The sequence below is a fragment of the Delphinapterus leucas genome, chromosome 18, assembly GCF_059928025.1.
Source record: "Delphinapterus leucas isolate spDelLeu-1000000601 "Yukka" chromosome 18, BTC_Dleu_Yukka2, whole genome shotgun sequence".
NCBI classification, from domain to species: Eukaryota; Metazoa; Chordata; class Mammalia; order Artiodactyla; family Monodontidae; genus Delphinapterus; species Delphinapterus leucas.
Window position 1 is genome coordinate 462322 of NC_143146.1, and position 13515 is coordinate 475836.

A 13515-nucleotide genomic window follows, 5' to 3' on the forward strand; every position below is an offset into this window, starting at 1 on the left:
ACCCGTCCCCTAATCCTAACCCGTATGTTAACACTAACCCGTACCCTAACACATACGCTCACACTACACCGTTGTCGTACCCTAACCTGTACCCTAAACCGTCCCCGTCCCCTAACCCTAACCCTAAACCTAACCCTAACCCTAACCCCTACCCGAAACCTTACCCTCACCCGTCCCCTTATCCTAACCCGTAAACTAACACTAACCCGTACCCTAACAAGTACGCTCAACTTAAACCGTTGTCGTACCCTAACCTGTACCCTAAACCGTCCCCGTCGCCTAACCCTAACCCTAACCCTAACCCTAACCCTTACTCGAAGCCTTACCCTCACCCGTCCCCTAATCCTAACGCGTACCCTAACACTAACCCGTACCCTAACACGTACGCTCACCCTAAACCATTGTCGTACCCTAACCTCTACCCTAATCCGTTACATCCCCTAACCCTAACTCTAACCCTAAACCTAACACTAACCCTTACCCGAAGCCTTACCCTCACCCGTCTCCTAAACCGAACCCGTACGCTAACACTAACTTGTACCCTAACACGTACGCTCACCCTAAACCGTTATTGTACCCTAACCAGTACCCTAAACTGTCCCCGTCCCCAAATCCTAACCCTAACCCTAAACCTAACCCTTACCCGAAGCCTTACCCTCACCCGTCCCATAATCCTAACCCGTACGCTAACACTAACACGTACCCTAACACGTAACCTCACCCTAAACCATTGTCGTACCCTAACCTGTACCCTAAACCATCCTCTTCCCCTAACCCTAACCCTAACCCTAACCCGAAGCCTTACCCTCACCCGTCCCCTAATCCTAACCCGTACGCTAACACTAACCCGTACCCTAACACGTATGCTCACCCTGAAATGTTCTCGTACCCTAACCTGTACCCTAATCACTCCCCGTCCCCTAACCCTAACCCTAACCCAAACCCTAACACTTACCCGAAGCCTTACCATCACCCGTCCCCAAATCCTAACCCGTACGCTAACACTAACCCGTACCCTAACACGTACTCTCACCCTAAACCGTTGTCATACCCTCACCTGTACCCTAAACCTTCCCCGTCCCCATCCTCTAAGCCTAGCACTAACCCTAACCCTAATCCGAAGCTTATCCTTCACCCGTCCCATAATCCGAACCCGTACACTAACACTAACCTGTACCCTAACACGTACGCTCACCCTAAACCGTTGTCGTACCCTCACCTGTACCCTAAACCGTCCCCGTCTCCTAACCCTAAGCCTAACCCTAACCCTAACCCTAACCCTTACCCGAAGCCTTACCCTCACCCGTCCCCTAATCCTAACCCGTACGCTAACACTAACCTGTACCCTAACACATACGCTCACCCTAAACCGTTTTCGTACACTAACCTGTACCTTAAACCGTCCCCGTCCCCTAACCCTAACGCTAACCCTAACCCTAACCCTAACCCTTACCCGAAGCCTTACCCTCACCCGTCCCCTAATCCTAACCCGTACGCTAACACTAACCTGTACCCTAACACATACGCTCACCCTAAACCGTTTTCGTACACTAACCTGTACCTTAAACCGTCCCCGTCCCCTAACCCTAACCCTAACCCTAACCCTTACCCGAAGCCTTACCCTAAGCCGTCCCCTTTTCCTAACCCGTACGCTAACACTAACCCGTACCCTAACACGTACGCTCACCCTAAACCGTGGTCGTCCACTAACCTGTACCCTAAACCGTCGCCGTCCCCTAAGCCTAACTCTAACCCTAACCCTAACCCTAACCTGAACCCGAACACTTACCCGAAGCCTTACCCTCACTTGTCCCCTAATCCTAACCCGTACGCTAACACTACCCCGTACCCTAACACGTATGCTCATCCTAAACCGTTGTCGTACCCTAACCTGTAACCTAAACCGTCCCGGTCCTCTAACCCTAACCCTAACCCTAACCCTAACCCTTACCCGAAGCCTTACCCTCACCCGTCCCTTAATCCTAAACCGTACGCTAACACTAAACCGTACCCTAACACGTACGCTCACCCTAAACCACTGTCGTACCCTAACTTGTACCCTACTCCGTCCCCGTCCCCTAACCCTAACCCTAACCCTAAACCTTACCCGAAGCCTTACCCTCACCCGTCCCCTAATCCTAACCCGTACACTAACACTAACCCGTAGCCTGACACGTATGCTCACCCTATACCGTTGTCGTACCGTAAACTGTACCCTAAAACGTCCCCTAACCCTAACCCTAACCCTATACCTAACCGTAACCCTAACACTTACCCGAAGCCTTACCCTCACCCGTCCCCTAATCTTAACCCGTACGCTAACACTGACACGTACCCTAAAACGTACGTTCACCCTAAACCATTTTCGTACCCTAACCTGTACCCTAAACCGTCCCCGTCCCCTAACCCTAACCCTAACCCTTACCCGAAGCCTTAACCTCACCCATCCCCTAATCCTAACCCGTACGCTAACACTAACCCGTACCCTCACACGTACTCTCACCCTAAACCGTTGCCGTACACTAACATGTACCCTAAACCATCCCTGTCCCCTAACCCTAACCCTAACCCTAACTCTAACACTTACCCGAAGCCTTACCCTCACCCGTCCCCTAATCCTAAACCGTACGCTAACACTAACCCGTACCCTAACACGTACGCTCACCCTAAACCGTTATCGTACCCTAACCTGTACCCTAAACTGTCCCCGTCCCCTAACCCAAACCCTAACCCTAACCCTAACCCTTACCCGAAGCCTCAACCTCACCCGTCCCATAATCCTAACCCGTAAGCTAACACTAACCCGTACCCTAACACGTACGCTCACCCTAAACCGTTGTCGTACACTAACCTGTACCCTAAACCGTCCCTGTCCCCTAACCCTAACCGTAACCCTAACCCTAACCCTTACCCGAAGCCTTACGCTCACCCGTCCCCTAATCCTAACCCGTACGCTAACATTAACCCATACCCTGACACATACGCTCACGCTAAACCGTTGTTGTACCATAACCTGTACCCTAAACTGTCTCTGTCCCCTATCCCTAACCCTTACCCTAACCCTAACCCTTACCCGAAGCCTTACACTCACCCGGCCCGTAATCCTAACCCGTATGCTAACACTAACCCGTACCCTAACACGTACGCCCACCCTAAACCGTTGTCGCACCCTAACCGGTACCCTAAACCGTCCCCGTCCCCTAACCCTAACCCTAACCCTAACCCTAACACTTACCCGAAGCCTTACCCTCACCCGTCCCCTAATCCTAACCCGTACGCTAACACTAACCCATACCCTAACACGTACGCTCACCCTAAACGGTTGTCGTACCCTAACCTGTACCCTAAACCGTCCCCGTCCCCTAAACCTAACCCTAACCTTAACACTTACCCGAAGCCTTACCCTAACTCGTCCCCTAAACCTAACCCGTACGCTAACACTAACACGTACCCTGACACGTACGCTCACCCTAAACCGTTGTCGTACCCTAACCTGTACCCTAAACCGTGCCCGTCCCCTAACCCTAAGCCTAACCCTAACCCTTACCCGAAGGCTTACCCTAACCCGTCCCCTAAACCTAACCCGTACGCTAACACTAACCCGTACCCTAACATGTACGCTCACACTAAACCATTTTCGTACCCTAACCTGTACCCTAAACCGTCCACGTCCCCTAAGCCTAACCTTAACCTTAACCCTAACCCTTACCCGAAGCCTTACACTAACCCGTCCCCTAATCCTAACCCGTACGCTAACACTAACCCGTACCCTAACACGTACGCTCACCCTAAACTGTTGTCTTACCCTGACCTGTACCCTAAAGCGTCCCCGTCCCCTAACCCTAACCCTTACGCGAAGCCTTACCCTAACCCGTCCCGTAATCCTAACCCGTATGCTAACAGTAAACCGCACCCTAACACGTTCGCTCACGCTGAACCGTTGTCGTACCCTAACCTGTACCCTGAACCGTCCCCGTCACCTAAACCTAACCCTAACCCTAATCCTAACCGTAACACTTCCCCGAAGCCTTACCCTTACCCCTCCGCTAATCCTAACCCGTACGCTAACACTAACATGTACCCTAACACGTACGCTCACCCTAAACCGTTGTCGTACCCTAACCTGTACCCTACACCGTCCCCATCTCCTAACCCTAAACCTAATCCTTACCCAAAGCCTTACCCTAACCCATCCCCTAATCCTAACCCGTACGCTAACCCTAACCCATCCCCTAACATATACGCTCACCCTAAACCATTGTCGTAGCCTAACCTGTATCCTAAGCCGTCCCCTAACCATAACCCTAACCCTCACCCTAACCCTTACCTGAAGCCTTACCCTAACCTGCCCCCTAATCCTAACCCATACGATAACACTAACCTGTACCCTAACACGTACGCTCACCCTAAACCGTTGTCGTACCCTAACCTGTACCCTAAACCATCCCCGTCCCCTAACCCTAACTCTAACCCTTACCCTAAGCCTTATCCGAAGCCTTACCCTCACCCGTCCCCTAAACCTATCCCGTACACTAACACTAACCCGTACCCTAACTACTACGCTCACCCTAAACCGTTGTAATACCCTAACCTGTACCCTAAACCGTCCCCGTCCCCTAACCCTAACCCTGACCCTAACCCTTACCCGAAGCCTTACCCTCACCCATCCCCTAATCCTAACCCGTACGCTAACATTATCCCATACCCTATCACATACGCTCACCATAAACCGTTGTTGTACCCTAACCTGTACCCTAAACTGTCCCGGTCCCCTAACGCTTACCCTAACCCTAACCCTAACCCTTACCAGAAGCCTTACACTAACCCGTCCCCTAATCCTAACCAGTACGCTAACACTAACCCGTACGCTAACACGTACGCTCACCCTTAACAGTTTTCGTACCCTAACCTGTACCCTAAACTATCCCCGTCCCCTAAACCTAACCCTAACCCTAACACTTACCCGAAGCCTTACCCTCACCCGTCCCCTAAACCTAACCCGTATGCTAACTCTAACCCGTACCCTAACACGTACGCTCACCCTAAACCGTTGTCGTACTAACCTGTACCCTAAACCTTCCCCGTCCCCGTCCCCTAACCGTAACCCTAACTCTAACCCTTAACCTAAGCCTCACCCTCACCCGTCCCCTAATCCTAACCCGTACGCTAACACTAACCCGTACCCTAACACGTACACTCACCCAAAACCGTTGTCGTACCCTAACCTGTACCCTAAACCGTCCCCGTCCCCTAACCCTAACCCTAACCCTAACCCTAACCCTAACCCTTACCCGAAGCCTTACACTCACCCGTCCCCTAATCCTAACCCGTACGCTAACACTAACCCTTACCCTAACACGTACGCTCACCCTAAACCGTTGTCGTACCCTAACATGTACCCTAAACCGTCCCCGTCCCCTAACCCTAACCCTAACCCTAACCCTTACCCGAAGCCTTACCCTCACCCGTCCCCTAATCCTAACCCGTACACTAACACTAACCCATACCCTGACACGTACGCTCCCCCTAAACCATTGTCGTACACTAACCTGTACCCTAAACCTTCCTCGTCCCCTAACCCTAACCCTAAACCTAACCCGAAGCCTTACCCTCACCCGTCCCCTAATCCTAACCCGTACGCTAACACTAACCCGTATCCTAACACGTACGCTCACCCTAAACCGTTGTTGTACCCTAACCTGTTCCCTAAACCGTCCCCGTCCCCTAACCCTAACCCTAACCCTAAACCTAACCCTTACCCGAAGCCTTACCCTAACCGTCCCCTAATCCTAACCCGTACCCTAACACGTACGCTCACCCTAAAACGTTGTCGTACCCTAACCTGTACCCTAAACTGTCCACGTCCCTGTCCCCTAACCGTAACCCTAACCCTAACACTTACCCGAAGCCTTACGGTAACCCGTCCCCTAATCCTGAACCTTATGCTAACACTAACCCGTACCCTAACACGTACGCCCACCCTAAACCGTTGTCGTACCCTAACCTGTACCCTAAAGCGTCCCCGTCCCCTAAACCTAACCCTAACCCTTACCCGAAGCCTTACCCTAACCCATCCCCTAATCCTAACCCGTACGCTAACACTAATCCGTACCCTAACACGTACGCTCACCTTAAACCGTTGTCGTACCCTAACCTGTACCCTAAACCATCCCTGTCCCCTAACCCTAACCCTTACCCGAAGCCTTACACTAACCCGTCCCGTAATCCTAACCCATATGCTAACACTAAACCGCACCCTAACACGTACGCTCACCCTAAACTGTTGTCGTACCCTAACCTGTACCCTGAACCGTCCCCGTCCCCTAACCCTAACCCTAACCCTTACCCGAAGCCTTAGCCTCACCCGTCCCCTAATACTAACGCGTACGCTAACACTAACCCGTATCCTAACACTTACGCTCACCCTAAACCGTTGTCATACCCTAACCTGCACCCTAAACTGTCCCGTCCCCTAACCCTAACCCTAACCCTAACCGTAACCCTTACCCGAAGCCTTACCCTCACACGTCCCCTAATCCTAACCCGTACGCTAACACTAACCCGTACCCTAACACGTACGCTCAACCTAAACCGTTGTCGTACCCTAACCTGTACCCTAAACTGTCCCCGTCCCCTAACCCTAACCCTAACACTTACCCGGTGCCTTACCTTAACCCGTCCCCTATTCCTAACCCGTACGCTAACACTAACCCATACCCTAACATATACACTCACCCTAATCCGTTGTCGTACCCTAACCAGTACCCTAAACCATCCCCATCCCCTAACCCTAACCCTATCCCTAACCCCAACCGTTACCCGAAGCCTTACCCTAACCCGTCCCCTTGTCCTAACCCCTACTCTAACACTAACCCGTACCCTAACACGTACACTCACCCTAAACCATTGTCATACCATTCCCTGTACCCTAAACCATCCCCGTCCCCTAACCCTAACCCTAACACTTACCCGGTGCCTTACCTTAACCCGTCCCCTTATCCTAACCCATATGCTAACACTAACCCGTACCCTAACACGTACACTCACCCTAAACCGTTGTCGTACCCTCACCTGTACCCTAAACCGTCCTCGTCCCCTTACCCTAACACTAAACCTTACCCGAAGCCTTACCCTAACCCGTCCCCTGATCCTAACCCATACGCTAACACTAACCCGTACCCTAACACGTACGCTTACCCTAAACCGTTTTCGTACCCTAACCTGTACACTAAACCTTCCCCATCCCCTAACCTTAACCCTAACCCTTACCCGAAGCCTTACCCTAAGAAGTACGCTAACACTATCCTGTACGCTAACACTAACCTGTACCCTAAAACTTATGCTCATCCTAAACCGTTGTCGTACACTAACCTGTACCCCAAACCGTCCCCGTCCCTTAGCCCTAACCCTAACCCAACCCTTAACTGAAGCCTTACCCTAACCCGTCCCCTAATCCTAACCCATACCCTAACACTAACCCATACCCTAACACGTACGCTCACCCTAAACCGCTTTCCTGCCCTAACCTGTACCCTAAACTGTCCCCGTCCCCTAACCCTAACTCTAACCTAACCCTTACCCGAAGCCTTACCCATACCCATCCCCTAATCCTAACCCGTACGCTAACAGTAACCTGTACCCTAACACGTCCGCTCTCCCTAAACCGTTGTCATACCCTAACCTGTACCCTAAACTGTCCCCATCACCTAACCCTAAACCTAACCCTTACCGGAAGCCTTACCCTTACCCGTTCCCTAATCCTAACCTTACAGTAACACTAACCCATACCCTTACACGTACGCTCACCCTAAACCGTTGTCGTACCCTAACCTGTCCTCTAACCCGTCCCTGCCCTGTAACCCTAACCCTAACCCTTACCCAATTCCTTATCCTAACCTGTCCCCTAATCCTAACCCTTACGCTAACTCTAATCCGTACCCTAACACGTACACTAACCCTAAACATTTGTTGTACCCCTACCTGTACCCTAAACTGTCCCCATTCCCTATCCCTTACCCTAACCCTATCCCTATCCCTAACCCTAACGTTTACCCTAAACCATACCCATTTCCTAACCCTGACCCTATCCCTTACCCAAAGCCTTATCTTTACCTGTCCCCTAATCCTAATCCGTTCCCTAACACTAAGCCATACCCTATAACCTATGCTATTCCTAAACCGTTGTCATACCCTAACCTGTACCCTAAACTGTCCCCCTTCCCTAACACTGACCCTAACCCTACCTAACCCTAAACCCTAATCCTTACCCCTAACTTAATTTTTTTTGTATTTAAAAAATATTTTTCTGGGGTTAAAATAAATTAGCACAACAACTCAATAAAACAGAAACTAACCTGTGTGTCCCTCAAATATCTACGTCTTAAATACTTGGTACTTCTGTTCTATCGACTCTTATTTAGCCTATAAAAATGTGAGAGCTAAATATGTTTTTCTACAGTGAGAAACATGATGTTTCACATGTCAGGAACACCTGGATGAAATGAGAGAGGTACCCATTATGCTTGTCGTTTCAGGGAGTGGGAAAGGATGGCATGTGGTAAAATATTATCTTTCTCTTTAATCTTTTTAAATTTCTTTTGTTACAAAAATCTTGAATTATAATTGTACTTTTAAAAATTAACAATGTAAATTTGAAAGAAAAAGTATATATTGTGTGTTTAATTACATTTCATATAATTATTATCCATGAATCATAATTCTGTTTGTACACCAGTATAGAGATTATTTCTTAATATTTAGGTGAGAACTATTTCCTTCTCTTTTGAGAATAATTCTGTAAACTCATTTCCAGTAATGGCACTCTTCCCCAAATCAAAGGTTTAACAAGGGAGATGCAAGCAGAATAATCATGAAAACACAAAGCAATACAACAGCAACAAACAATTTCTAACTTCCAATAACAGCTCAATTTAGAAGAGGGTTTATATCTTCAGAACAAAAGCATTCCTCCCTGACTTTCTAACCAGTCAAAATCTGTGTATTCTACAGAAAACTGTGATGTTATTCCCATAAAACTACCCTTTACTGCTTCTGCCTCAATTAGATTTCCTAAGCACTAGTGTTTTAATGTGCAGGTTAAAAACAAAATCCTAATGTGGTTTATTTATAATGTGTGTGTTCTTTGTCTTATCCTAGTGTCTAAAGTCTTCTCCATGGCTGGACCCCAAATAATATTCCTTTACGTGCTAAGTGATATCTGGAGAGTGGGACAGGTTTAATAAATACCCTAACCCTACAGCGTACCCTAACCCTAAACCATACCCTAATCCTAACCCATATCCTTACCCATACCCTAATCTGAACCCTAACCCATACCCTTACCCTAACCTACACCCTAACCCTAACCCGTAGCCATACCCTAACCCGTACCCTAGACCTAACCTGTACCCTGACCCTAACCCATACTCTGACCCTACCCCTAACCCTAACCCTATCCCCAGAGCTTCTGGTGCCTAAGAATTTATAATGTTAACCGCCTGTTACCTCACCATCAACCAGAGAATTGTGCACCAGCTGATCACATACCCTGCGACATCCCTCCTTAACTTGGCCTTTAAAATTGCTTTGCTGAAATCCTTCAGGGAGTTTGGGGTTTTAGAGCACAAGCCACATGGCCTCCTTGTATTGGCACTTGTACAATTAAGGCTGCACCTTCCTTCACCACACCTGGTGTCAGACTGGCTTTACTGCACTCGGGGAAGCAGACCCACATTTTGTTCAGTAACACTGGGGTCTCCCAGGCTCCCACTCTCCTTGTGCCCCACTGACTGTCATCTGCTCCTCCAGAGTCGTGTTGCAGCAAAAATAGAAATGAAGTTTTCCCTGCCCTGAGAACAAGGAAAACAAAGGGAACAGCGAACAGGCTAGAGAAGAAACATAACCTGGCCTGAAAGAGTTCATCACTCCTTGTTTTACTTTGTCACTCATTTGTAGTAACTAGATTTGTACTTTACAAGACTAACCTCACTCCATGACACTATGTAATTTACCTTTGGCACCCATCATCCCTAACTCTGTGAGAGTTACATCACCTGCCTCTCACTCCCTAACCTTATTATGTCCAGCACTTACATTCTATACGCCCCTCCTAACAAATCACCCCCTGTGGTTTTTGCATTTCAGAAACAAGGTCACCGCTGATAAACCAGAGGCAAACGTACACAATTACCAGACTGCTGGACCCCAATTACTGGGCGGCCTGATGCCAACTATGACTCTTTTGAAATAATGCAAAGGAAAGGAGGAATGCAAGACCTTCACTACTTTGATCCTTATCCTATACCCCGGATTGTGAGAGCCCCACATATAAAATCTTCCCTGATTCTCAAGGAGGGGGTGTTCAGTTCTTGAGGCTCTAGCCAGCTGTGTCTTCCCTTCTGCCTGGCAGAAAAATAAAGCCATCCCTTTTCCTCCAGAACCCATCTCCGTATTTCTGTTCAGCCTCAGTGCACAGGGAAGCTGAGATTTCGACAACAGTCTGTGGCTAGTTCCCACACTAATTCCCCTCTACACCCACAGCCCTGGCCCAAGCCCGATCTGGTGCCTGGTTCCTCCATCAGGCCTGACGAAGCTCCCTGCCCGCATGGTGCGTCTCACATCCCACCCCAATGTGGTCTTTCTGAAGCATAAATGAGACGGACTCTCTCCCACCTGTAATCCCCCAAATGTTTCCCCACTTTCACTAGGGTATCTGCCGGGAGAGACATCTGCCCAGGCCCTGAGAGTCCCCGGCATCCCCACTAGGCTGCTGGCTCCTGAGCTCCCTGACAACGGGCGCCTTAGCAGGCCAGGAGACACGGCAGGAAACCCCAGAACTGCTTACCTCAGGACGGGGCAGGCACCACCACGGCCTGATCAGAGAGAGCAGAGAAGGCTTCCCCAGCTGGGACACAAACTCTGCATGAGTGACCTCTCCTTGAGCCATTACATCACCTCGTGTGACTTGAGGGAAGGAAGGACTGAAGCACACTTGGTTCCTAAGGAGGATGGTATAGGCTCAGTCACATCCCCCCAAATTCACATGCTGAATCCCTAACCCCCAGGAACCCAGGACGTGGCTGTATTTGGAGATGGGATTTTTAAAGAGGTGATCAAGGTAAAAATGAGGTCACTAGGGTGGGTCCTAATCCAATAGGATTGATGTCCTACAAGAAGAGATTAGGACAGAGATAGGCACAGGGGGAGACCATGTGAGGACCTGGGGAGAAGATGGTTGTCTAAGCACCAAGGAGAGAGGCCTCAGGAGAAGCCAGCGTGCACACACCTTGATCTCCGACAGCATCCAGGACTGGGAGATAGGTCTGTTATCCAAGCTGCCCTGTCTGTGCTATTTCTTATGGCAGTCCTGAGCAGACTCACATGCAGGGTAACTCAGGGCTCAGACTGGACAGAGCCCACGCTCCATCCTCCTGTACGTGAGTTACAGGATCCTCAGGAACTGAGGAGTGGGTCCCTGATGGGAGGCACAAGATAGAAGATGCTAGGCATTAACATGACTGCATTCGTGTTAAACGTGCCTGAACTACATTTACACGAGACGGTTTTGCCCTCTATGTACATCGGCACCTTCAGTCTGAACTGAAGATCTTTGGCTTCACCACCTCCACTGAGAGCATTAGCTTCACCTGCTGTGGACCGTCTCCTATAGGATTTCCAGAACCACAAAGCATCGAAGCTTCACAGGACCCAGATTCTGTGCGCTACCGTCCAGGTGACCCTCACAGCAGGGCCGCACAGCTGCCCATAAGAACCCATTTCCCTTTTTCCTGTTCACAGCTACCCTGCAACTCCCAGCTTTCCCACCCCTTACAGCTGGGGCACAGTGTCTCCTGTTTCCAAGGGGAAGGAGTGGAGGTGGTGAGGGCCTTGGCCAGCCTGCATCTTAGGATGGAGGGCATGATGCCCTCCTGGTCACCCCACCCTGCTGGTTGGAGCCCTCACCTGGAAGCCGGGAGGAGAAGCAAGGGGGACAGAGCCTGGGACCTGACACCCACCTGCCCTGGACTCTCACAAGAAAGGGACAGAGACATCTTTAACTTCAGCCCAGTTTTGGGAGGCACTTTCTTCCAGCAACAAACTTTGCCTTAAAAGTCAAGTTGCTTTACAAACCCCTCCCCAGCTGTCACAGAAAGTCAGGCTTCATCTCATCACACTTTTCTCAATCCCCAGCTCACACTGAGACCTCCTCTTAGGTGATGGTGCTTCAGAGCAGCCCCTTTAAAAGACCCCTGGAGTTCAGCTCTCCCAGCCCTGCCTTCAGTTTAAGGGAGAATTTTCCTTGACAACCTTGACAAACCTGCTCAGTTTCCTTGACAACCAAACTTCACAATCTCCCAAACTCTTCTCCTTCAAACATTCCTATTCTAGGCTGGATGAGCCTCAAGAGACAGTGCTGTCATCACGTGCCAGAAACCGATTCCCCCAAGCCCGTAGTTATTGGTTACATGATGCTATTGATGATGAAATCCCAGAAGAGCCAGCTTTGCAACATAACCACTTCTGGACTCGGCACTGGGTCCCTTTCCACGGACCGAGTGGAGTGGCTGTTTCCACGGACCCCGTGGTGGAAGAGCTCACCTAATTCAGCCAGGACTTCATCCCTTCCAGGTGATTCCAGGGTCCTCATTCTCCCCAGACCACCACAGCCCCACGTGCACCACCTACATGGCTACTGTCTTTGCCAGTCCATACGGGACCTTGGTAATCTCCTAAAAGAGTGTTATTTTATACACAGGTAATGGGTTGAATGCTGGCCCCAAAAGATGTGCCCCTCCAGAACACGTGAACAGGACCATATCTGGGAAAAGAGTCTTTCTACATGTAGTTAAGGATATCGAGGTGAAGTCATCTTGGGTTATGGTGGCCCTCAATCCAATTGAGAGAGTCCTTATGAGAGACAAAAGAGGAGAAACACAGATATAGAGGAGAAACCACGTGAAGACAGAGGCAGAGACGGGAGGGATGCAGCCGCAAGCCTGGGAATGCCTGGAGACCCCAGAAGCTGGAAAAGGCAGGAAGAACCCTATCCCGGAGTCTTTGGAGAGACTTCCGTCCTGCAACACCTTGATCTCAGATGCCTGGTCTCCAAGACTGGGGGGGCGATGAATTCCTGTTGTTCTAAACCACCCAGCTTTTGGTCATTTTTTATAGAAGCCACAGAACAGTCACACAGACCCTGCTCTGTAGGATCCTGGAAGTGCAGGTCTCATTAAAGGCCGACAGAGGCTGGATTGCAGAACCCATAGAGTCAGCATTGGGCCGCAGAAATCCTAAAGCAGTGGCTAGACACCAGAATGTTGAGGGGTCGGTCGGAAGCCAATCCCTAAGGGTGCCGGCTGCACACAGGCTCCCCAGGATTTTTCTTTTTCTTTTTCTTTTTTTTTTTGCGGTACGTGGGCCTCTCACTGTTGCAGCCTCTCCCATTGCAGAGCACAGGCTCCGGATGCACAGGCTTAGCGGCCATGGCTCACGGGCCCAGCCGCTCCGCAGCATGTG